This window comes from Anser cygnoides, chromosome 2 (genome assembly GCF_040182565.1).
Source record: "Anser cygnoides isolate HZ-2024a breed goose chromosome 2, Taihu_goose_T2T_genome, whole genome shotgun sequence".
NCBI classification, from domain to species: domain Eukaryota; kingdom Metazoa; phylum Chordata; class Aves; order Anseriformes; family Anatidae; genus Anser; species Anser cygnoides.
In genome coordinates, this window is record NC_089874.1 from 93,688,300 (window position 1) to 93,715,292 (window position 26,993).

The 26,993-nt window shown below is 39.3% G+C and overlaps 1 long non-coding RNA gene across 1 annotated transcript; it reads right to left on the reverse strand.

Moving 5' to 3' along the window:
* Positions 1-8,687: 8,687 nt before the first annotated feature.
* LOC106047408 (uncharacterized) lies at positions 8,688-16,647 on the reverse strand. Its single transcript, XR_001213767.3, has 3 exons — positions 15,404-16,647; positions 14,557-14,658; positions 8,688-8,796 (listed from the first exon to the last, which is right to left on the reverse strand). It is a non-coding gene; the product is annotated as an uncharacterized lncRNA (long non-coding RNA).
* Between the last annotated feature and the right edge of the window lie 10,346 nt (positions 16,648-26,993).

A 26,993-nucleotide genomic window follows, 5' to 3' on the forward strand; every position in this document is an offset into this window, starting at 1 on the left:
GACAGAACAATAAGTTTGGAATACAAAGCAAATAAAAAAATAAATCAAAAATGCACACGTGTTCAGGCCACTAAATCACACCCAGAGAACAACACAGGAGAGTGAACTATAGAAATTCTTCCCCCTGTATTTACCTCTGTCCTTGTTTTCAGTGACACTGTCCTTACCCTCCACAAATATATCATTGCCTTGTTTCAACTGCACAAAACAGACTGATGAGGCTTCAGGGGCAGGGCTTGCATCTGAAAAATTTCAAGCAGATCTAAAAGATCTAAAAGATCTAAAATCAAGCAGATCTCCTTTACAGGCTAAAATTACTGAGGTCTCAAAAAAAGCATGTATTTTTATTTCTAATTTAAGCATCTTAAGAGCAAGTTAACAGACAAGTCCACATATACATGCATGTTAAACTCAGAAGTCACTCTTCTCCATCAAAAAACCTATCATTGATTACTTGTCTTAATCTCCACTTGCTAATCTCACTCTCATCAGCATGCATTTCAAACATGCTTGCCACCACATTATCCTAGTGCAAATTCAGCATGCAAAAAACCTGTTCCTGATGGCTGATATGGCAGAAACTAGGCTACTGAAAAAGGCACTCTCAACTTGAGGCAAGACCTGTCTGTAGTGATTCCTACTTTTTGCCATGTATCTTCAGACAAGCTGCATTTTCTTGACTCAGACTTGAAGGCCTAGGGGTGTTGGAAGAACCTGGCATACAGATCCTGCTATTGCTCTCATTACTCTCTTGCAAAGCTGCACTCTGACTCTGTGCCCTCACAGCCCCTACTCACAGAGGGAGAAATCTTCTGAAAAAAAATATATGTATAACCAGACATTACAGCCTTGTATGTGCAAAAGCACTAGCATGCCCTGCTCCAGCTGCACTCGTCAAGCTGAATTTGCAATCACACCCCAACAGCACCAGGCCCCTTTCCTTTCTCCTGTCAAGGGCAGAGTCACCCTGGCAGCAGTGTTTGCAGACTGCAGGAGAGGCTCACGGTAGCTCTTACTCAAACACTTCAGATGCCGCAGCAATAAAAAATTAGAAACACAACTGATCACACAGATTGCTGTTTGGTTAAACATTCTCTTTCTTCACATTTGCTGCAGTGCAAAACTGCTTTCCCTTGCCTTAAGTTCTTTTATTAAGTGTTTCCCTAAGGAAATATTTTTATTACCCAAATCAATATGCACTGAAGTGGATTTAAGAATTTTAAGGTCCTTGATGTTTGCTATTAACTGCAGCTGGGGCAGCTACCCTGTTAAATTCACAAGTTTTCAGTGGTGATTCATTTGCAAGAGTCTGTGCCCTAGCTAGTGAATTTATTTTCCATCAAAATTTACTGGACCAGCTTCTAGAAGGCAGCACTGGACAGCCACCATTTGTGGCAAAGGACTGTTTTATTAAGTAACAAGTTTGTCTGTTTGAACACATTAGGCTTCTTCCACCTGCCCTATACCATTAGGCTGCTGTTTGCTTTTGAGATGCTAACATGAGTAAATCAACTACACCTCTTATTTGATCATCGTGAGCCTTTCAGATATGTAAAGTAAATAGCAAAGAAAGTCACAAATACTTCATATAAAGTAAACATCACATTTTTACTCATTTCAAATGAATAAATACCTCAACGGAGATACATGAAAAGATACACTTATTTTCTTTGTAAGCTTCCTTTTAGCTAACAAACTGGATTTGTGCCTACTTTCTCCAAACCTTTACAAAGCTTTATGCAAAGCATTTCAGAGCATCTGCTCCCAAAATTAGTATGGCTATTAAATCTGCATACTTATATTAACAACACACAAAGCAACTAGTATCTAACTAGTAGGCTCACACCATGTGCATGGTGTGTGCACATATTTGTGCATCTTTCTTCATTAGTGAAAAGACCTAACAGGAGGGGTTGACCCCCTTGAAGGCCAAACACTCCTGGCTGATACTGAGCTGCCACAGTAGCAGGTGTTCAGCATTTCTCAGAACTGAGATCTTCAGCTGCTGAGAGGGCTCTAGCATCATAAATGCATGTGCAGAGAGGCTTTGAAGACTAGCTACATGCAAGCAAGCATACGTTGACACCACTCCACAGCTAGGAAAACTGTATTAAATAAGCACATAAATACATACTACTAATACTGAAAGTATACATTAAGAGCTTTTTCATTTCTTGCAATTCTATGGCACCCTTTCTCTTACTTTCAAAGAAAAAAAAAAACCAGTCTGCATGACAGGATAGCCTGCTGGTTACAAAAAGACCACAAATGCTGCATTTTGTTCACAGCCTTCTGCATCGTGTATCCCAGGCAAAGATGTTTCTGCAGAAAGGCACAACCCAGCCTCATTCAAGAACATACAAGTACGTGATCGCTGGAGGCAGGGTGTCTCCCGAGCTGAAGAAACGTGATTTGAAAAAGACTTCATTGTAGGAACTTACCTCAGCTGTTACATATGTAAGTCTGGGGGGGAAAAAAGTGGCTAATTAGGCACAAAACTGCATATTTTTTTCTCTACAATAATCAGTTAAGCGTGGATTGCCAAAATACACGTGAAGGACTTCACTCACAGGCTCTCAGTATTGTGTACAGGTTTGGGTTGTCTCTCTGTGCATTTCTTAAATTCATCAGCTTTACCTGATTCCAAGAAAATTTATCAAGATCAAATCATACTTCCAACTCCATATATACCTCCTACCTCAAAATTCATAGAAAAGCCAGGCTTATAGACAGTAGAAATAAAATTAATCTCACGGGAAAGATCCGGGACAGAGGACTGCCCACTGGAAATTGGAGCAACAATGTTCAAAAGGTGTAATCAGCTGTTTGAGTACACTTCTGACGTATACATGAACATTTTCCTCTCCGATTCCAACTTGGAGTGCAACATTTTTCATCATACTCTTAGATCAGGATTCTGATTGTAACAATCGTTCCTAGTGCAAATTTCCAGAAAAGAGAGAAGCAAACCAGTCCTGTCTGCTTTGAATGAGATGGAGATAGCAAATAAATGTAAATGAAGAAAATAAACCTGTAAGAATGTTTTCAAATAATTGTCATTGTCCAAAAGCTTTAAATTGGTTGAATACTTGAAAGTTTATTAACGTAATCTCAGGTTGCATCACCGAATTTGAAGTAGTAAGATAGACTTGCATCGTTGCAGAGCCTCAGTCACAGTTTAAATTGGCGCTGCCTCTAACTTCACAAGAATGAAAGAGAAAAGCATATCTTTCTACCTTGTCAGCTATTGGCAGACTTAGGAAAAAACAACAACAACAACAACAAAAAGCTGTTAAAATTAAAAAGTAATGTTTTTTTAGGACATTTCACCGAATATGTAATATTTAGTAGTAACCAGACTACAAATGAAAGGGAAGATGAAACAGTAGAAGGTACTTGCATGGTCTTAATTTACATGGCAATTGACAACAACCACAATCTGCAATGATTTATAAGTGCCTTACACCATTCACCCTTGAGACAGAAAAATGGGATTCCCATATTATTTAAGGGGAGTGCAATCCCTCTCAAAATATGAGAGTCTGGGGTACACTACTGAGTACTGAAAATCTTAAGACTAGGCAGCACCGAACTCAACTGAGAAGGGAGGATGAGTCTCTTTGGATCTTCACGTAACAGAAAGGAAACTCAGATTTTAGCCCTAAGCAACTATTTTTAGGGACAGGCTGGGAACTGGTTCTTTTTAACCCAGGGTCCATTTCAACATCTTCAAAGCTAAAGAAATGGTTGACTGCTCTGTTGAATCGTGTTCCAGGTGGAAAAACTCATGTTCCTATTAACATAAAGAGCTTAATGTCTTGCTTCCGTCCTAAAGATGAGTTTTGAATTCAAACCTACCCCCTCCGAGAGTAACAACTACCTTTACTTTGTGGGGCTCATATTCTGCATAAGAGATCTGTAACTTCAAACTTCGTAATGTCTCCTCTCAGAGAAGGGAGGAGGTTGCAGGTGTATAAAACAGCAAGACAACTTCCAAAAATATATTGCATTGCCACAAAACAACGTTACCGTATTCCTGGCAGTGCAAAAACTCCTTTGCAAACCACCACAGATTAGACATCAGGGCTAAAAAGTGTGGAACGCATTGTTTAACATTTTTCTGCATGCTTCCAACTTTACGAGCCAGTCAAGCTGAGATGACAGCTAGAGATCCCAACTGTGGCATAGGATATGCTCTGCACCAGAGAACTTTCTCCCCATAAGACGCCTTGTTTAGGAAGTACGTACTCTGTGGTGACTTGACTTCTAAAGTTCCTTCAAAATATTCCTAGTGTTATGTGTTAAATCACACTGCCTTAATCCAGAACTTTTTCAGCCATGGTTATTGACTAGAAATTCTTTTTAACATAAATAGTCAAAGCAAAGATCTGGGGACCAGATTCTTTATGTAGACCAGTTCTTTATGTAGAACTTTTCATAATCTAGCCCCATGACCTCTGACTACAGTATTTACTTCGGCTGCATATAAACTATCATGTATAAATGCCAGGATCTGGATCCTCACTCACTATTCAGGTCAAGGACTGGGCTGAATGTTTTGGCTTTAATTTGCTTACATGCCTGCATTGCTGTTTCCTGGCAGGCCATGGGAAGAAGATTGGCTGGCTTGGGGGAGCTTACGTACACATGGCTTTTAGGCTGCAGCCAAAGTGTTCCTCTAGATCTGGAAGTTTGAAGATGGTTGCAGCCTCCAAGATCAGATACACCACATATTAGTCTGGCGCAACTGATTTTTGTGTTCCTTGCACTAGCTGTTCCTCCACCTCCTCTTCACATACAAGGACACGCATCTCTTTCACGTTCCTTCATTAGTAAACAAGCCAGGATAGATTAAAGCCTCTTTCTTCAAGTCAGTAAGATACTGGGCTACAAAGATGGTGAAGGGCCTAGACACTAATGTTATTGAAATGTGCTTTTCCGAGATCTCTTCTTTGAGCCTTGGAATATACTTGACATTCATATCCATCTACTTTCTTTGTTGATCAAGCTGAACATATTTAAATTCAACTGTTTTCAAGCAAGCAGCTGTTTTGAACTCTCACAACACACCACCATTTAGCACCTGGATTTTAAAGCCATGATATGTTTCCATGATATGAACAGTGTAAAAATATCTTTTAAATGATTGATTTCCTCTTTAAACAAAAATAAAAAATAATTTAAAAAATCCCTGTTCTAAAGAGAGTTTTAATTTCTCAACCATGAATTATACACCCATCCTCCCATACTCCATGCAAATGTTGAGATTTTCACAAAATATCTCTTTTCAGAAAATATCTGTTTTTTAAATTTGTGCCGTTCTATCACTGGTGTTCTGTCTACATTTTGGGGCACTTGCTTTGATGCTGTTGGCATCTAACACAGATGTTCTGTTTCATATATACTTAGCCACTTTTAGCCAAGTTATCAAGACATATGGGTCACAAATTCTAGAAGTTACAGATGAAACCATATGAGTTAGAAATGTGCCTGGGGAAGGGAAGTCCTCTTTTTCTCAAAGTTAAGATTCATATGGCTCCAGAAACTGAGACTTAAATCATCAAATATCATAAAACAGGATTAAAATTGCAGACATTGTCAGCATTAATCTGCATTATAGAAGTACAAACTGTGTTTAGATGCATTTCTCCCTATTAGTTTCAAAAATAAGTGACAGAACGCTAATGGCTAAAGGTTCTCTTCCTCTCCCTCCCCTCCTCACTCCTTCTCTTTCCTTCTCTCAAAGGGTCAATTACAGCTAGGCTTCTGAAATTTGATGGCTTCAGACTCCTATCTGTTTTCAATCTTTTAAAATTTGCTAAGTTGTTTTTAAGTGACAGATGAACTATTTACTTCAATCTTTCTAAAAATTCCTGTCTCACAAGTGTTCAAGTAGAAGAAACCAAAGAAATCTGGAAATCCATCCCATATGAAACACTCCAACTGTGGAACATATTCACCATGCATCACAAATGCTGCCACAGTGGACTTTCTAACTCAGCTAAAGTTTGCAGAATTGCACATCATTATGTTTTATGTTTTGTTTTGTTTTGTTTTTTTAATAACTGCTTCTTTAAGTTATTTAAGTCTTTCATGCTCTTCTTGCATATTTCCTTATTTAAATTTTATTGAGCACTTTAAAGTCAAATATGAAGCAGCAATTCCATTGTACGTCATTAGGCAAAATGCACCAACATCTGTTATATTCAGGGATTTTTTTCGTTAACTAAGAGAATAGATTCAGTGTATTTACATAGTCCTAGCTATATTTTGCACTTGTATAAAAATATAATCTCTAAAGAGAAATTAACTATTCATGAGAGACACAGTGAACAGTGCTTTTCTTTCACAGAATCTTGTAAAAAAAAAAAAAAAATGAAAATCCAATCAATTCACAAAAGAGTACCATGAAATGTTTTGGGATAATGTCCCATCCACCCTCCCCCTCTACAGTACTGGTTTTGCACAATTCTTCAGACAGAGCAAGAAGGAAGCTGAGGGAAGTCCATTTGCATGCCTGATGAGTTACTGAGCTTTATGGACTCAAAGCCCTAGTTTGCTAGCTTTATTTCCCTCATGAGCAAGGTTCATCTTAAGAAATCTGTACCAGCTTCCTCTCCCATGCTCTGCAAGCCCTTTGTCTGGAAACATGCTGCAGACAGCATTTACGTAGCAGCTAACCAGCAAAGAATCTCTCAGCATTATGCAGTAATTAGTATTCCATCACTAACCAAGAACTCCATTGATTGCACCTTGGATTCCACCCTCTCCTCAAAACTGCTGAAAGCTGCTGATCCTCACTTTGGAAAGAAAAGAATTTTTAGGCACTGTTCTAACACAGTGCTAGTAAATTACTGTGAAAGGATCACTTGTATCACCACTAGATGACAGGCAGCTTTGGACCCAACAGCTCATACTGATGGATATCAAATCAGCCAAGGGAAGAGGAAGGAATCTTGAGAGATATACATATAAAAGTTTTCAAAAATTACAGCAGTGAGGGAAAAAAATGCAGAAGAATATAAACTAGGGGAATTTCTAGCATTTTTCCTTGTTTCACCAGTCCCATTATATAATCTCTAGTGAAGGAATATTTGTAAATCAGCCATGAAATTTTCTCAGAGTTAAAGAACTAACATTGAAAATCTCAACAAAAAAAATCATTATCTACATGCAACTTCAAAAACTTGAAACTTGGAAAAAATCATTCCTCTTCAAACACATTGATTTACTTCTTCACATCAAAAACTCTTCTAAACAGTCAGACTATCCAGTAAATAGGTTAAGAAAAAATGACAAAGACCCCTTTAACTGCAAAAAACAGTTTCTTATACCAAAAGTGAAGTTCTCAAGGAAGGAGAAAAAAAAATCTGGAGTGATTGTGTAATGATTCCCCCCCCTACAGAGAAACAGCAGGGCTGAAGTACTTGCTGGTTGACATTTTGTCAGGCAGTATATAACTCAGTTAGTTCCACAACAGCAACCTGCATTCTTGTACTCTAAAAAATCTAGGCCCTTCATTACACTGATTCAGAGGGAAGATTACAAATAAGCAGTTGTACGCACTAGCTGTATTCACCAAAATGGAAAAATTTGCAGATGTTTGATAAACACACAGATGTAATTACCACTTCAGATTTTTCAGCTACAGCTGAAGAAATTTTTTTTTTACTCTCCGCAATGCAGGCACAAATGTGCAATACCTATGATACTCCTTGGACATCTCCCTCCAGCTGTTTCCTCATCCAATAAAATACGACTTTATTAATTTAGACAAATATACTTGATATTAAAAAATAATTTCTTATTTATTTTACTGCAAATAATACAAAAATTAATCTCATCCTCGTTCTTAGATCTCTAGCAGTAGTGTAACAAGGCAATTGGAAAGCAAGCCATCATATAAATCAAGTAGGTTCCTCTTTCTCCTGCACCTCAGAACTCCCCTTTGCTGAAATACCAGCTGAATTCTGTCTTTCCTTAAAGCATTACTGAAATCTCAAGATTTCCATACACAAAGGATATGTGGTAGAAACTCCAAATCTGCTCTCACATACTACATAATTTCTAAGCAATGTGGAATTACGGCTTCACAGGGAATGTTGCAAGTAGTATTTAGAAAAGTCAGAATGACTTTTAAAATGTAACTATTATAAAGTAAATCCAGCGGTTTCTTGACTTTTCCCCTTTTCTTCTGTTAAGAGAAAAATTATAATGGAAAATTGTAGCATAAAACATTTATATTTCTGCACTTTACCATGCATGTAAAATATATTTTTCTCTGTCTTTTCCAGAGGTGACACCTTAGACATGCAACCAAGTTATCATGGATTAGATGAGCACTAAAAGTAGCTGGTGGGTATGCTCTAATACCAGGTAAAATGCAATGTAAGGAAACTGCTGAAGCACCCTTTGTTATATCAACTTCCCTTGCATTTGCCCTGAGCTAAGAGTACACAGAAAGATGTGCAGAAATGTCATAACTCAGTCCCGTGCCTGAATCCTTAGTTTTGACAGTATGACTATCAGAAAACTGCGTGTTAACTGGAGTCAGAGATTGAGGAAAAAGGCAAATATCTTCACTCTTTCCATTCCACCTAAAACCCAATTGTCTCTCTTACTACAGCTTTTCTCTACTGCTTAAATTACTGTTAGAGACAAAAGCAGAAATGCCCCACACTACCTACCTGCACAAGAAACTCTTCCCTACCACGGATGTCAAGGTTATGATAGGACTCCGCTCAGGGTTGGGGAAACTAATGTTCGAAGGGCACTCTTTTTTTCAAGTAGATCTTCCTGCAAAGATACATAAAAGCATGTGGTCAGTGTAGTCTACAATATTTTCTTGTTAATAATCCAACAAAATTACATTTAGAAATGTACAATACTGCTCTGAATTGTTTTCCTCACAGGGTCATATAAAGTCTCCGAACTCATGACTTTTCTTTCTCAGCCAAGCTCTCCATTGAAACCTTCCTGTACTGTTTCAGCTACAAAGCAGTTCATGTCCTCTCTCCTCTGAGTCTCTTCCTTTCTTTTGGCCAAAGACAAGTAAGATAGTATAAGACAGCAGTAAAAGGTTACAGAAACACCTTAAAATCCAATGAAAACTTGAACAGTTAGGTACCATTCTTTGACAGACTTAACGAAACTGGCAGCAGTGCCATGTCTTGGCTGTCAGGATAATCTGCTCCACGAACTTCCCTGGCACTGAGGTCAGACTGAAAGGCCTGTAGTTTCCTGGAGCTTCCTTCTGGCCCTTCTTGTAGATGGGTGTCACATTTGCTAGCCACCAGTCGCCTGGGGCCTCCCCTGATAGCCAGGACTGATGATAAATGATGGAAAGCTAATAAAGAACGCACATTCTTCTTACTCCTCCTTTTCTTGTTTATGTATTTATAAAAGATTTTTTTCTTGTCCTTAACAGCAGTAGCCAGACTGAGCTCCAGTTGGGCTTTGGCCCTTCTAATTTTGTCCCCGCACAGCCTCACAACATCTTTACAGTTCTCCTGAGTGGCCTGCTCCTTCTTCCAAAGGTCATAAACCCTCTTTTTTTTTCCTGAGCTCTAGACACAGCTCTCTGTTCAGCCAGGTCAGTCTTCTTCTGCGCTGGCTCATCTTTCAGCATGTGGGGACAGCCTCCCCCTGTGCCTTTAGGATTTCTTTCTTGGAGATTGTCCAGCCTTCCTGGACTCTTTGCCCTTCAGGACTGCCTCTCAAGGGACTCCACCAGCCAGTCTTCTTAACAGGCCAAAGTCTGCCCTCCAGTAGTCCAGGGTGGCAGTTCTGCTAAACCCCTCCTTACTTTTCCAAGAATCAAAAACTCTATTAATTCGTGATTGCTATGCCCAAGACAGATTCCAACCTCCACATCACCCACAAGTCCTTATCTGTTAACAAGAAAAAGATCCACTGTGGCACCATCCCTAGTTGACTCCCTCACCAGCTGCGTCAGGAAGTTATCTTCCACTAGAAGATCTCTTGCTGTTTAACATCGTCATTGGTTACATGGACAGCAGGATTGAGTGCACCCTCAGCAAGTTTACTGACAACGCCAAGCTGAGCGGTGTGCTCAACACACTGGAGGGAAGGGATGCCATCCAGAGGTACCTTGACAGGCTTGAGAGGAGGGCTTCTTAGAACAACATGAAATTGGACAAAGCCAAGTGCAAGGTTCTGCACCTGGGTCAGGGCAATCCCAAACATGAATACAGGCTGGGCGACAACTGGATAGAAAGCATCCCTGAGGTGAAGGACTTGGGGGTATTGTATGATGAAAAGCTCAACATGAGCCAGCAATGTGCGCTTGAAGCCCAAAAAGCCAACTGCATTCTAGACTGCATCACAATAAGTGTGACCAGCAGGTCAAGTGAGGCAATTCTCCCCCTCTACTCCACTCTCATAAAGCCCTCACCTGGAGTGCTGCATTCAGCTCTGAGGCCCTCAACATAAGAAGGACATAGGCCTGTTGGAGCAAGTCCAGAGGAGGGCCACAAAGATGATCAGAGGGCTGGAGCACCTCTCCTATGCAGACAGGCTGAGAGCATTGGGGTTTTTCAGGCTGGAGAAGAGAAGGCTCCAGGGAGACGTAGTTGTGGCCTTCCAGTACAGGAAAGATGGAGAAAGACTCTCTACCAGGGTGTATAGTGATAGGACACGTAGAAATGGTTTTAAATTAAGAGAGAGTAGATTTAGATTAGATATAAGGAAGAAATTTTTCATTATGAGCATGGTGAGGCACTGGAGCAGGTTGCCCATCTGTGGATGCCCCATCCCTGGAAATGTTCAAGGCCAGGTTGGATGAGGCTTTGGGCAACCTGGTCTGGTGGGAGGTGTCCCTGCCTGTGGCTGGGGGCTGGAAGAAGATGATGTTTAAAGGTCTCTCCCAACTTAAACCATTCAATGTTCTACAATATGGAGTACAAATGTACGGTTGCCTGGGGAATTTATGTGTCTATATGAAGCATTGTATATAAGTAATCTGAACAGCTGACAACTCCATTATACATGAAAGCAACAATTTAGATTTTCATAAAAATATTTTTATGAATCCCAGAAATGAAAAAATGATTCAAATGTATGCCAGCACTTTTATATGCTAAAGTAAAACTTTCAAGTGACCTTTACTTTCAAATGTTAATTATGCATCAGACAACATAGTCTTCCAAGTTCTGAATTCCTGCTAAGAGAAAGCAAATCAATATAGATTCTTTCCCCAAGAAATAACAATATTACTTCACAACTGCATAAGTCTTTTGAACACACTGCATGCTAAATACTGAAATAATCCACTAGAAGTAGTTTCTCCAATATTGTTGGCTTTGGAGTTAACCAATCATTGTACCTGGTGAATACATTGATACTCAGCTGCTCCCAGGATGAAACTATTTGCTTACACTGAAGATCATGAGATTATTATTATTTATCAAGTGTCAATGAGATAAAACTATAATAGATGCAAATACAACACATCTGTCCCAAGGTATTTACAGTGCACATTAGAAAGATAATCCAGTTTATCACGCCACAGCAAGTAATTAGATAAACTCACTTCAAACTGGGGCTTTTTCCTGGAGTCAGTGTTTGTTCTAATGATGCAGGGAAAACAGTTTCACAAACCATGCTCCTCCTGAACCAAAAGAATTACCTTTCTAAGGTCACCACTGGATCCCTGTTTTAAAAAAGCTTTTGGATTAAAGAAATACATTAAATATATAGTAGACTTGGAAACTTCTAGCTTTTTTTAACTACTACAACAGTGTATTCCAATCCATTCTTTTTTTTTTCCCCAAATCATCTATTTGTAAGCTAAAAATAAGACTTGTAGCAATGTCTTTCCATACAAATATTTCAGTTTATAAAATATCCAAGGCCTGTTTTTCGCTTTGCTGATATAGCATCTTTTTGCTTCCAAGAACATGTTGGTTCCCCTAGCAGCACAGTTCTGTTAAGGAAAAAAAAATAGTGCGACTGCAAACTAAGGGTAGCCTTTGATTAACACTATCAGCAAGTGATGATATTGACTGGCAGTAAGGACTGTGCATGTTAAACAGTCTTACAAGAATTCTTATGACATCACTTGTATCTGTTTTTATTTACTGAAGTCTGTGCATATTTCTCAAATATGCACTTCTGTAAATAATCATGTTGATACAAAATTACACTCATTTGTATCAACCTTCATACTTATCATATCCTAAGCCTACCTTTGCTTACAAATAACTCACATAACTATTCGTGTTTAATTTCTGATTATTTTATTTTATTTTTGTACAGTTTGCCTGAATATATATTTTAGCTACTGTTCCAGACTAGTCTGAAAAGGAAGGTAGTCTTGAATGAATATTTTGGTTCTTAATAGGCAGGTATTCCTCCTTACCATTCACCACAGACATTTTAACTCTTTCTTTACTTGAACACATAGTATTAATCCAGGTCAAAATTAGTAAGGTGAGTATAGCAAGCATAGAGTCATGAAACTTCCTTCTTGCTTCAGATCTACTTCAGACTGTCATTTAAATATGAAATTGTATGCAGAGCATCTCTCCCACGGTCAACAGCCACTACAGCAGCATACAGTAAAACTGCTTGGGCTGGCATTAACATTGTTCCCTATGCTTACAGGAACATTTCTCTAATGCAATCGTTATAAAGACAGATAAAGTAATTTCAATATAAACAGACCTGGAATAATCCCTAGGATCTTACTTATCAGAAAGAATGTTTCAGAGGAGAATCACTGACTACTTTGACTTTCTGCTTTATGAAACAAGAAGCCTACAAAGCAACATGCTTCCATACTTCCACTTTTGTCTATTGTTGAAGATAACCCAAAATTTTTATATTAATCTACCATGCTCTACAACGTTCCAGCAATACAATCTTGTTTGCTGGACTCCTTTGATTCTTTTTCTATTTCCTCTGAACTGTGAGCTTACCAATTCTATCTTCCTAAGAGGGACAATCAAAACTTTTATATAGGTAATCCTCATCTCAGAAATTTCTGACGTTTTTATTTTCTACAGGGAGGTGACAACTCCTAGTTAACATTTCAGGTTTGATTTAGTTCAACAGTACTGGTTTGATTTAGTTTTCAAGAAAAAATCACTCATCTTTTTAGTTTGATGCTACTGTTTTTTTTCCATTCTGTGCTTTTTTGTTTGTTTCACTTCCTGTTTTAATTAAAATCTTATTTTGAAATGTCAAAATTCTTTGTGAGATGATCACCTTTTCTAAAGAAATCCAGCTCCTAGTAAGAATATGGTTATCAGCACAGCAGTAAACAGCAATGTCAAAATCTGCTAAACATGAAGGTTTTGACAAGTTTCTATTATGTAAGCTGCCAAGTGAATCTACATTAGAAATTTCATTTTTAACTCTGCAGTCTCACCCCAGTGTACAATAGTCTACTCTTGCAAGAAAGCAGATCTACTGCTGAAAATGAGGTGTAGTACACAGCTAGTGTTATCATGACATTGATTATTGTATAAATGGCTATTATCTGAAGAGCAGCATCTACTTTTCATGATGTTTTGACCTTTTTAAGAACTTACTAACCAGATGTTCTGGCAATCATAATATCACAAAATGGTTTGGGTTGGAAGGGACCTTAATGATCACCTAGTTCCAACCCCCCCTGCCATGGGCAGGGACACCTCCCATCAGACCAGGCTGCCCAAAGCCCCATCCAGCCTGGCCTTGAGCACCTCCAGGGATGGAGCATCCACAGCCTCTCTGGGCAACCTGTGCCAGTGCCTTGCCACCCTCACCATGGAGAATTTCATCCTTATATCTAATCTAAACCTACCTTCTTTTAGTTTAAAACAATTTCCCCTTTTCCTATCCCTACACTCCCTGACACCAAGTCCCTCCCCAGTTTTCCTGTAGGCCCCCTTTAGGTACTGGAAGGTCACTATCAGGTTTCCTTGGAGCCTTCCCTTCTCCAGGCTGAACTACTCCAACTATCTCAGACTGTCTTCATAGGAGTCACGCTCCGGCCCTCTGAGGGCAAGTTAAAATGACAATTCTTGTTTTGTTTTGTTTTGTTTGTTTTTGTTTGTGGTTGTGTTTTGTTTTGTTTTTTTCTCAAATTCTCTTCCACCAGCCAGCCAGACATACTCTGAACACTACCGACAGGACATCTATGGTAAGGATGTGTTTTAAATCCATTTTCCCCAATGCTTAAGAAAGTTTGCCTGGCACTGCTGGGGTAACATTATTGGGCTTAGAACTAGAAGCTTAGGACCGTCTCCTAGAAACAGGTTTCTGAGATGAGCATGGACTTACTCTTTCCTTACAAAGCAGACAGTTAAAAGGGATGCCTCCAGCCCAGCACCTATATTTATACACCTGCCTTGTACCTGGCAGGATTGGTACTCTTTTCTACCTAAACAGGCTAAGTCGCTTTCCTCCTCACTGCCTCCTCCATTTAGAAAAAAAGGAATGCATTTTCCTTTCTCAGCTGAAGCTGTTCTGTTGTACACTGAGTATTTAAATAGTAATTAAATCAAAGTGAGCAGCAGTCTCTAGCCTAGGTGTAAGAGTACATTCACTTACTTTATATTAAAATGCTACCAGAGCAGGATCCCCTTTCCACACTGGCTGCTCTCAGAAGAGTAAATTGAACTTGTATCCTAGATGAATGCTTGAACCGAGAGACTAGTAAACAAGGGAAAAAGGAAACAAACATATAACTCTGATATTGGCTATGCTTTACAATAAAATGGCAGTCACTTCTCTGTTGGGCCAATAGCCCAAATACAGGCTCACAGAGTAAGCTTTCTGGGAGTGCACGTGCTTAACGGAGAGAGGCAGAGGAACAACACCTATTTACAGATTTGGAAGAGCTCAGGTGCATGTCTGTCACTGAGCTGTTTGGATCTGTCAAGGTGATGGTCTTCTAGGCTTATCCAAGATCAGATCTGGGGAACAGAATACGGATGTATTAAAACCAGTAACTCCTACAGATTTTAGCTGCCTCTAGGTTTAAAATGAACTCAACAGTGAGACCGGGAACAAAAATCCTAATTCCCTTTCCAGACCTGACCTTTAGTCTGTGCCTCTATTCCATGCCTCTGCTTGAATGTATACCAAAACACAATTAACAGCTTCCCCAGCTTGTCAGTGTCTCATACATGTTAGCAGACAAAAGCAAAGGGTTGCCTGAAAAGGAAGAAAGGAATGAAAGCCAGAAGATAATTAACACCATCAGTGGTCAGAATGACAGCCCAAAATTTCAAGCATCTGACAGACTCTGAGTAAACCCTGTGGCGGGGCCTCTGTCAGAACCACTAACAGAGCCATGGTTACTTTTTAGCCTTTTAGTGGGGAAAAAACAAACACAAACTGCAGCAGGCAACAAAGCATATCCAATAGTTTACAACTCGCATGAACATTAAACCACCTCAGAGAAGTTATGAGGGTGCCTGTTGTGCCAAAAAATGACAACAGCCCAGATCCAGGAGGGTGATGTCCGCTTCCCAGAGGTTGCTCCCCTTCAGGGCCCACAGCGACACAGGCCCGCAGGCAAACATGGTGGCCGGGGAGGGTAAGGCAGCTCCTTGCCTTCACAACACTCACAGCCTCACCTCTCCTGCACCCCATGGCACTGCCTGAGGCTCCCCACAGCTGTACTATCCAGCCAAGTAATTCAGAGAGTCAAACCTGCCAGGAGAGCAGGGAGCAAGGTGAGGGCCTCGCCACCTTCCTTGGTCCCTTCTGCTGCTATGTTGCTGGCTTCCTCCGTCTTAAAGCAAAGCATGCAGTGCTTTCATTTTACAATGGAAGTTGTGGGTAGCAGGGGTCAGCCTCTTCTCACAGGTAAATAGTGATAGGACTAGGGGGAATGGCCTCAAGTTGTGCCAGGGGATGTTTAGGTTGGAAATGAGGAGACATTTCTTCTCAGAAAGAGCAGTCAGGCACTGGAATGGGTTGCCCAGGGAGGTGGTGGAGTCACCGTCCCTGGGGGTGTTCAAGGAAAGGTTGGACGTGGTGCTTAGGGACATGGTTTAGTGGGTAACACTGGCAGTAGGGTGATGGTTGGACCAGATGGTCTTGGAGGTCTCTTCCAACCCTAATGATGCTGTGATTCTATGATTCATTTGGCTCTGATGCCACTCATACCTGATTAAACACCCACCCTTGGTAAGGAAAGCACAGTTACATAAACACTGACTAACCTACCCAGATTTTCCCCCTACCTCCTGTGAATAATAATAATAATAATAATAATAATAATAATAATAATAATAATCAATCAATCAACAGGCTCCTCCGTCATATCAGTAGGCTGAGATGTGTTGTTAACAAGTTACCCAAACATTGTCATTTGGAAAGAAGTAAAAGACAGGGGAAAAAAAAATCTGGCAGTAGGAACATCAATCTTTTCACAAAAAGGACTCCATGCGTCAGCAAAAATGTTTGACTATTTTGAGAAAGATTACTTGGATTATGACAAAAACAATTGTTTTAAAAACAAAAATTAAAATAATGAGTCTTGCTCCAAATATACGCAAACAGTTTGTGAAAAGAGTCAGTCTCTTTACAAAAAGAGTGCCAATGACGTGGTATCACTTAACTGTGTTAAAGATGCTGCAGCCAGCAACAGTTTACCCAGTTGTTCTGAACTGGATTTCATGGGGAGAAAAAGAAAAGCCAACAAAAAAAAAAGTCAGTTCCAGTGGGACTTTCCAATACATTTATTAACTCGGCAAAGCTACAAGGTCATTCTTGTGCACCCTAGAGCATTTTAGATTAGACTACTTCTTCACCAATAAGCATTTAATACCTGGAGGAGAGGTGAACACCACATGTCATTCCAGAAAATACACTCACCCTGGAAGAAAATGAAGAAGCACCTAAGCAAGCTAGCAACTTGACAGCATTTTCCTGTACCACAAACAACAAACATTCCTGTTAAGAGAGATCAAGGCATGACATCATTTTCTTAGAAACAAGACACAAAAAAACAAGACACACACAAAAAAATGTTTTTTCACTCAACATCACAGATACTTATTTGGAAAACATAAAAGTCAAAAAGCTAACATCAAAGCAAAGCCACGCAAAGCTGAAAAATATATCTTGCTTCAGCATGACTCATGAACCCATTTCCACTCCTAAATCCCTAGTAAAATGCCTTTTTGCAACCACCATTTTTATGTTATAATAAAAAGGTACATTAAAGGACAAAGGCCAGTACAGCGCAAGGAACTATCATGAAATCTAAGGTGTTGATCTTGCAGCTTCCAAGACAGCAGGCATTGTTTATCTTTGCAGACAACTGCAGATGCTTTTAAGTACATGAGGGGGTTTAACTGAATGAAATTACAGTTTTCAGCAAATATTCCCTATATTGGAGCACTCACAGAATTTTTTGCCAAATGGATTGTACTAGCCTCTATTTTGCATCCTATATAAAAGAAGCCATAGGATTTTTTCATTCAGAAACTCAGTTGTCCTGGACACAGTGTAATTAAAATTTATCTATTATGGATTTTAAGTCTTCAAGGATAATTAATACCTTCATCAGTGTGATTTTTCCATTTGTTAATTAGTGTTAAAACATGTGGCATAACTCTAGTCTGAATTTGGTTATAATCAACTTCCAGCCATCTGATATTGCCATTTTTATCCTACTTGAAAGGAAGACCTTTTGTTATTTATTTATTTTTTTCCTTAGAGTATGATCAATCTACTGCCAATAACCTCTTTCTTGGCCAATCTCTAAAGACAGTGTTTCTTTAATCACTTATTAGAATGAAAATTTGCCAAGCCTGAATCACTCTTTTCCCTTGTTTCTGAACTTTTTCTACCAGCCAACTTTCTTGTCAATGCATAAGCCTCAGGTCTAGCCCAATTATTTTCTCAGTTCTATTAATGTCATAGACATGTATCTGATACTACCTTTTTTAAACATCCAAAAATTGTATTTGTTTTACTCAGCATCCAATACAAGGAATTTTCATTCTGTCAGATTTTTAACTTGATCATAAAACCTTTAAAGAAGCACTGGCTTCCAAAATATAATTCTCACAACATACATAGAAACCTGAATGTATCACCTTGCATTTGGCACTGTTAACATGTACGTTGTTCAAATGAGACCAGTTTGACAAGTAACCAAGTTTTCTCAGGTGTAATTTTTACATATCATTGCAAATGCTGAGAGTTATCATATTTAACCTTCAAATACTTTAAATCTTTTCTTCCTGTCTTGATATACATCAATAATGTGATAGACCAAGAATGATTTTTCAAAGGAACATACTGCAATTTTTTATAGAATGAGTGTTCTCATTTATGCTTTTTACAGTCATTTGACTTGTGTATAATCCATCTAGCTTTCAAATGTATTACCAATTTTTTAATCTTAATGTTGTTTTGACATGGTGTTTGTCAGCTCTCACAAGAGTCTACCAGGTCAACAAAATTCTTTACAGTCAATCAAAACGGAAGTATTTCCTTCTGCAAGACCTGCCATGTGCATGGCTGTCCAGAAGACAGGAATCCCCTTTATCAAATGATCATTTCAGTTTAACAAAAAAAATATTCTTCATATTTTATTTAATTCATGTGAACATTCAGAACACATCTATTTTAAAGGATAGAACAAAACTGTAGAAATAAGCTGATTTATAAAATTTACTCTTTTAAAGAGTGTTTTTACCCTGTGGTCATGAATATACTAGATTTTTCCCAGCCAGGAGAATTTAACCCTGGAATCCTTTCTTCAAATATTTATTCCTGAGAGATGAAAAAAGTAATGACATTTGAAAGTGCACAGGCAACCCTGATGTTCTTGTAAAGGTACTGAGAAAGTTCCATTTAGCTACTCAATAAATGCCAGTGCAAAGTAGTTCATTCTGACACCAAAATTAAATATATTGGAAGTTTTAGCTGCCACAGGACATTCACTTGCTCTTTTAAGAGAGCAGAAATACTTTGAAAGCAAGCTTTTTAATGCCTGTAAGCCAGTGGTGATGGCAAGCAGAGAGTTCAAATTCATTGCTGTCTCCATAGTTTTATTAGGAACCCATCGGCATAAGGTTGACGCTTTCTCAGATAAATATGGTTAGAAAAACATGTAAGACTTCATCATTTTGCAATAATTGGTAATAATCCAAACAGAAATTTAAAGTTATTTCATCCTTCAGAAGAACATTTATTTAATTTAAATCTCCACAAAGAAATAGGCTTTACAGCATACAGGCAGCTTCTGTTTTGTCAGGATGTATGAAAAAATGGGAATAGGCTAACCACAGCTAGAATGATTGCAATAGGACAGCAATGACAGTCTAGCCACAACTATCTACTAGCTGCATTTTATAAAGAAAGAAATAACTTACTACATGTCAGTTACAGACCACTGAGAACTGTAAAAGAAAATATTTGACATTACCAGTTTGTAAGTTTCTGAATTCCCCTGCTGCTGTCTCAGTTCTTAAAAGTCCACAGCTAAACCAGCATTTGATGAAAGCCAGAAGTCTTGCTTTTTACAAAATGAGATTTCTTAGGAAAAAAAAAAAAAAATATATATATATATATATATATCTATATACATACACCATATTCTGTACATTATTAACTTAAGGAAAAAAAATCAATCTAAAGAAAATCTGTCATTGCTGCCTCCCTCCTGATGGGGCTACATATATGTTATGGCCTTTTACTCAGACATCTGAACAGGAAGCTATGATTTTTACCTGGTTGAATTGAAATAAAGAACTGAACTGTCATGACAAAGAAAAACTTCTGGGGTATCTCAGGGAAAGATGATTTTTTGAGGACCTTTCTCTAAGAGGAACCAGAGCAACTATTTCCTTTGACAAAAATCAGATCTAGATTCCCTTTCTGATTTTTATAAATTTTTTTTTTTCCCAAACTAGTTATGGAAAATCTTCAACAGAAGTCCATGTGGTGCTCCAAGAGGACTACGTGGTACTTTCCTCTCCACAGAACCAATATATGCCCTGTCACCAAATACTGCAGTGGGCTCCCAACCAGCAAGCATAAAATTGTGCCCCCTTAATTATCAATCAAAATTATTCAACTATTTTGCGCTATTTTTGGAGACCCACAGAGGTGCAATCTGCATGCATTATCTGTTAGGGAACTGCTGTGCCTTGCCACATATTGGATATGTGTTATATCAACACTTAGTCTGTAAAGCCTTCATGTCATCAGTGCAGTGCCAAAAATCCTATCATTATTCTAGCTGGCAGAGCTGCCATCACCTAACTTTGCCAGCATTAATTTGAGTTCTAAAGCTATTGAGGGTAGCTCTTTTACTGAAAATCGCCATAGTTAGATAAACCTACCTGGATAAAGTTTTTTCGGTAATAAACAAATACATTATTATAATTCTTTAACTGTGGCATCTTAGAAAAGATGAATTATTTAAACTGCAACAGTTCAGTTATCCCTGTTTGTAAAACAAAGGAAGAAGAGAATTACATGGAAATACAATTTTGAAAGTGGCACAATGTTTCTTGTGGTGATCATTACCCTGTTTGTACCATTAGTTGCTTACTCACTTCCAAATTTCCACATGAAATCTTCTTAGCCTTTCAGTGCATAATTCCAGACTGGGAGCAGCAAATTTAACTCACCAGCATAAGGCCGAGTGCCTCAAGAAACTGCTGAAGTTCAGACAAGCTAAAATTACCAAAGTATGCCTTTGCTGAACAAGCCCCATTACATTCACATCTCTGAAAATTGAGATAAATTTACTTCTTCTGAGAACAGAGAGACACAGACTAAGATGCAAAACTTGCAGCCTCACCTCTCTCCAGTTCTCAGAGCTGTCAACAACCACATTGCATGTCAGCAGCAGCAGCCCTGCAAAAAGGATGTGCTCATGGAATCGCAGAATCATTTAGGTTGAAAAGACCTCTAAGATCATCAAGTCCAACCTTTAACCTAGCACTGCCAAGTCTACCACTAAAATACATCCCTAAGCATCATATCTATATATCTTTTAAATAACTCCAAGATGGGACTCAAACAGGAAGACAACTTCCCTGGGCAGCCTGTTCCAGTACTTCACAACCCTTCCAGTGAAGAGTTTTTTCCCAGTATCCAACCTAAACCTCCCCTGCTGCAACTTGAGGCCATTTCGTCTTGTCCTATCACTTGTTGCTTGGGAGAAGAGACTGACCTCTACCTCACTACAGCCTCCTTCGAGGTAGTTGTAGAGACCAATAAGGTCTCTCCTCAGTCTCCTTTTCTCTAAGCTAAATAACCTCAGTTCCCTCAGCTGCTCCTTATAAGACTTTTTTTCTAGACCCTGCACCAGCTTCATAACCCTTCTCTGGACATGTTCCAGGGCCCCGATGTCCTTCTTGTAGTGAGGGGCCCAAAACTGAAGACAGTGCTTGAGGTGCAGCCTCACCAGAGCAGAGTACATTGAACGATCACCTCCCTGGCCCTGCTGGCTACACTACTGCTGATACAAGCCAAGATGCCGTTGGCCTTCTTGACCACCTGGGCACACTGCTGGCTCATGTTCAGCTGGGTATTGACCAATACCCCCAGGTTCCTTTCCGACAGGCAGCTTTCCAGCTACTCTTACCCCAGCCAGCCTGTAGCGTTGCATAAAGCTGTTCTGTCCCAAGTGCAGTACTCAGCACTTAGCCTTGTTGAACCTCTTACAGTTTGCCTCAGCCCATAGGTCCAGCCTATCCAGATTCCTCTGTAGACCTTTCCTACCCTCAAGCAGATCAACACTCCCACCTAACTTCTAATTTCTCTGTTCATAAGCAAAAGATCCAGCAGGGCACAGTCCCTAGTTGGCTCACTCAACAGCTGTGTCACAAGTTACCTTCCACACGTTCCAGGAGCCTCCTAGACTGTTTTCTTTGCTGTGATGTAGTTCCAGCAGACATTTGGTAAGTTGACATCGTCCACAAGAACAAGGGCTAGTGATTGTCAGACTTCTCCCAGCTGCTTGTAGAGCATTTTATCTGCCTCTTCATCCAGGTTGGGCCATCTATAACAGACTGCCACCATGACATCTGCCTTGTTGGCCTTCCCCTGATTCTTACCCATAAACGCTCAACCCCATCATCACCATCATTAAGCTCAAGACAATCAAAACACTCCCTAACATACAGGGCTACCCCACCTGCTCTCCTTCCTAGCCTATCTCTTCTGGAGGTTTTATAGCTATCCATTGCAGCACTGCAGTTGTGCAAGTCATCCCACCTTGCATCTGTGATGACAAATATATCGTAGTTTTCCTGCTGCGTGCATTTGTGTAGATGCACTTCAGTTGGGCTGTCTTTTGGGGCAGGGGGAGGACCCTATAATTCCTAGGTGAGCATTCTCAGGCACTTCCATGAGTTCTAACCCATCACTATGCCTTGTGTTTTTGCTGTCATATGATTCTCCATCCCTTACTTCCACTGGGAGGGCAGACCAAAGGACCTTGCTAGCACGCTGTCCCACAACCATCAGTGTGCCACCCCCAGACTTATCTCTAGCAAGCCTGGTTTTACGCTTCCTCCCTTTAAATCCAGTTTAAAGCTCTTTTAGCGAGCCCTGTGACCTCCTGTATAAAAATTCTTTTCTCCCTTTGAGGCAGATGTACCCTGTCTGTTGCCAGCAGGCCTAGTGTCAACCCGTGATCAAAAAACCCTGCTGGTGACACCAGGCTTGGCTCTTCCTGTTTTCCCCCACCATTGCCTGTAACTGGAGGGATAAAGAACACTTGTGCTCCTGGTCCCTTAACCAGTTGTCCCAAGGTGTTGAAGTCTCTCTTGATTGCCCTCAGACTTCTTGCTGGAACTTCATCGCTGCCTACGTGAAAAATCAATACTAGATAATAATAATCTGAGGGTTACACCAGGGTGGGAAGCTTTCTTTTTACATCTCTACCTGTAGAGCCCCGGGGAGGCAGCAGAATTCCCTAACAAGTGGGTCCGGTCTGCATATGGGGCCTTCTGTCCCCTTCAGAAGGGAGTCTCCTGACAACGACCCATCTTTTTTCCTTTGTGGAAGCAGTTTTGATGCAGGGAATAGGCTGACTTAACCTTGGCAACACCTCCAAGCCAGATGAGCCATCATCCTCAATACCGTTCGGTTCCACTTGCAGAGCCTCATACCTATTACACAAAGGCACCATGGAGACAAAACTATATGTGAGTTTCCCTAAAACTTGTCAGACAATGTCATCTGAAAGATACTTATCAACAAATTCGGAAAGCACCAAAAGTTCTTGAAGTTTTATCACAATGTGTTTTTTTCTCTGCTGTTCATCTTCTTTAGTAAACAAAAGGAGATATTCGCCCAAGATTATTTTGTTTTCATTTTTTATTAATATAAAAGATTAGATTATGGTAAGAAAGGCAAAATCAAAACAGCCTGCTTTATTTCCCTAAGGCATGAGGATTTGATTCCAGCTGTGAACCAAAAACACAAGTTTGTGTACCGTTCTAGGTGCATAAACAAACAATCAAAAACATAGGTGTTGGTACATATTTGGATCACACTTTTCACCTGCATGCATTTGCAAGTGCCTTCAATTTTTTAAAATCTCATTACACTGAAGGGAGGAGGAAGTAGGTGAAGGAATAGCTAGAGCAGATTTTCATAGCTGTTGGCGCAACACAAAGAATGGAGTAGAAACAGTGCCAGGCTCATGTGCTTCATTTTGGCTGAACACTGCACAGGGGACTGATGCAGTATTCCTGCCAGGCAATCAGCTCCACTGCATGTGGTCAGGAATGCAACATCTCCATGAGCAGCTTTCAGTACTTGTAGCTGCACACCTATGCTCAAGCTCATTCTAGTCTTAGCACAGTGGAACATGGCACAAATTAAGAACATAAAATAAGGAGCCTAAGAGGCCAGTAAGTGAGTTTGGGAAACAAATGGAATAAATTACATTATTTCTTATTTGTTTCATGGCTCCTATTCCATCTCTTTCTCTGCTCTGTTCCAACAAAGCAGAAACAAGACAAGCAAAGCACAGGGCTGTGGACAACCTAGAACAGTTGGGGTTTTGTTCGCTAGAAGGTATTTTCAGCCCTACACAAGGCTGCGCACTCCATGCAGACACCACTTTGTGGCAGGTTGAAACTTTCACAAGTACACCACTCCTTAGCTCCATGTGATAAATAAATTTCTTGTGTCTTCCTTAAATCATCTTGCAGCTACTAACTTGACCAAACCACTTGTAAGCGTGCATGTTCAGAACTTCACAGAACTGGATCCTCAAAGAAGTATTCAGGGTTCATCATAACACAAATAATGGCAGCATTAATACTTCAGTTTCAAAGATTATCTTGTATAAAGAAAAAAAAAGGGAAAAAAGAACTGCCACATGAAGTGCAACATGAACTTCCTTGTGAATTTACATAGAAAAGTAATTAGCATCAAGTAGTTCCTGATTTGAGGTGGTGGAAAAGAGCTATTAAATTTTTGATACAAAGCTATGTCAAAGGATTTAAACATCCTTCACTCAAAGGGAAGAATAAACTTAACGTTAAACACGCAACCTCAATTCTTTTTGCATGTGATGTTAGGATTACATTATACATCTCAGTTGCAGCATGAAATTTTAAATGGCAGCATGAGATACCATCTCAGTGTTTTTCTGAGCTGCTTTCATTCTTCTTACTATTTTCCTTGTTATCATTCACTGTGTGTTTGGATTAATGTCAACTAGATATACTTGAATGTCTAGGGTATTATTTTTTCTCAGAATGATAACTGCTATTTTTATGAGTGGTAAAGCCAAAAGACTGCAACTGCAGTGTGAACAAGGGACTTTAATGTTCGCAAGATGGAAAAAAATCTCACCACCTATTCTTTTTCAGTGCTGTTAATTGAAATACAAAAAGTCTTCTAAAGCAGTAAGAATGAAAACAGATGAAAGTAGTCTTTGGAAAAAAATTGCCAATGTTCCGTAAAAGTTGGTTAGTAAAGCAGTCATTTGGTTTGGCCTCACTCAGCAAGAAGAGCAATTCATGTGCCACTCGTCATCTTGAAGTTCGACAAATAGGTTAGAAACTAACTGAAGACCAAATTTTGCTTCAATTCTTAATATATTCAGTAATATTTATTTCAGAATGGCAGAGAAAATGCGATGTATTGTAAAAGCTACTCTTCCGATTTTAGTTCCCACCAATCCCAAAGAAACAATGGATTCATCTTGCAAGTCGCAGTCAGCTGCTCGCCATAGATTTTCTGTCACTTTTCAATTAAATGCTAACAGCTGAAGCCCTTTGATGGAGAGGCTTTTATCCCCTCTTCCCCAGCAATTAATTCTTAATGCTAACCAAATTGCAACGAGCTGAACCAAGGAGGGAATGGAGAAGGTGATAAGGCCCTCAGAGGCTCACATCTATTCAGTGCATGTCCTTCCCAAAAGTGAGAGAGGAATTGTTACAAACACTCTGTCCTGCATGGGCAGAGCTGACTGTTCTGAGGTTAAAAGACCGATGGGAAAAAAAAAAAAAAAAAAAAAAAAAGGCAATCAGTATGAGCCAAATTCATCTCCAGGAAAATCAACTACAGTATGAATTACTGCACCAGAAAATCCTCGCTTAGATTAACAATCCAACTGAAATCACCAGAGAATGAATATGTAGTTTGGAAATGATGAGGACTTCTTACAATGAAACAATTACATTTTTAATTATTTCTTTGGTCAAGCTCAAAACACATCGATAACTTTTCTTTCAGCACATTTCTTCCTTTGTATCTGCCTGATAGTTCTTTCATACGCTCTAACCTTCCACCTCCAAAATACTAATGAATTATATTGGACATGGACCTCCTGAAGTACTTTGAGCAAAGAGTTGAGGCTGAGCAAAAAGCCTCCTTCACCAATGCTAAACCATTTTAAAGCTTTATCTGCTATCACTGCTGAACATGAGAAAACCCATAATTTTCTCTTCGTAAAAACAAACACTGTATTTGTACATTAAAAATATGTATTTTTTTAAAAAATGGGAGCAAAGGAGTTCTTACAGAACTGCATTTGTTTTGCAAATGGGCTGCTGGTTTACAGATACATTTGTTTTGTTTGCAACTTAGAAGGAATTATGAGCATCTTGGAAGCCCCAATTTTCAAAAAAAAAAAAAAAAAAAGTCATTATTACATTGCTAGCATCAATTGCCACAAATCCCTGCCCATACTGAACTAAACAAGGTTTGATACCTTCAAAGAACTAAATATCATTCGTCTCTCTTTACAGAGATACTCACTAAAATGGACTGTGCTATATGAATTACTTTAAGGCAGTAAGTTTGGCCACCGAACAATGAGAGGGCTGAAAGTGGAACATCAGCCGTACCTCTTTTTAAACGCGTGAGCAGTCATGCAGAGAGGATTTGATCAGTTTTGCTTTATAGTCAATAGAATGATCTAAAATTATGCTTAGACACCAAAGAATCATTTCCATTTCACAGAGTAAGTCATAACGAAAGTAACTTGAATTACCTACAGCTGCCGAATGCAAGCCTTTGCAGGGTCTGGATGCGTGGTCATGCTACTGCAGGCAGTGTAGCAGGTTGCCAGATGTCAGCTGGATCACAGTTACTGTTGAGGCACATGCCCTTACCCCATGGAAAATGTGAAGGAAAAAAAGAGAAGTATGGAACTAAATGGAGTTATGCTCAGTGACTGCAGATCCGTTGCCTTATTTGTTCTTTGTCTCAAGCTTTGCTTGAGATATTTCACCAAATTAACCTGGCCTTTGTGACTCATTTCAAATATCCGATCACTCAAATCAAACTCAATTTTCTTTTCTTTAACAGCATTTTATTTCAAAATATATTAAACATTCTGTGCTTACAAAGGACTGCAGTGTGAATACAATATTAAGTTAAAAGCCTCGTATACCTGCTACAAAAAAAATGTTATTAGAAAGAGGACTGGTGCATACAATCAAAATTAATTAAATACCTCTGCAGTCTACACAAGTACTTCTTAACCTTAACTCACATTCTTTTTCTGCCACAAATGGACATATAGATTATATTTTCAG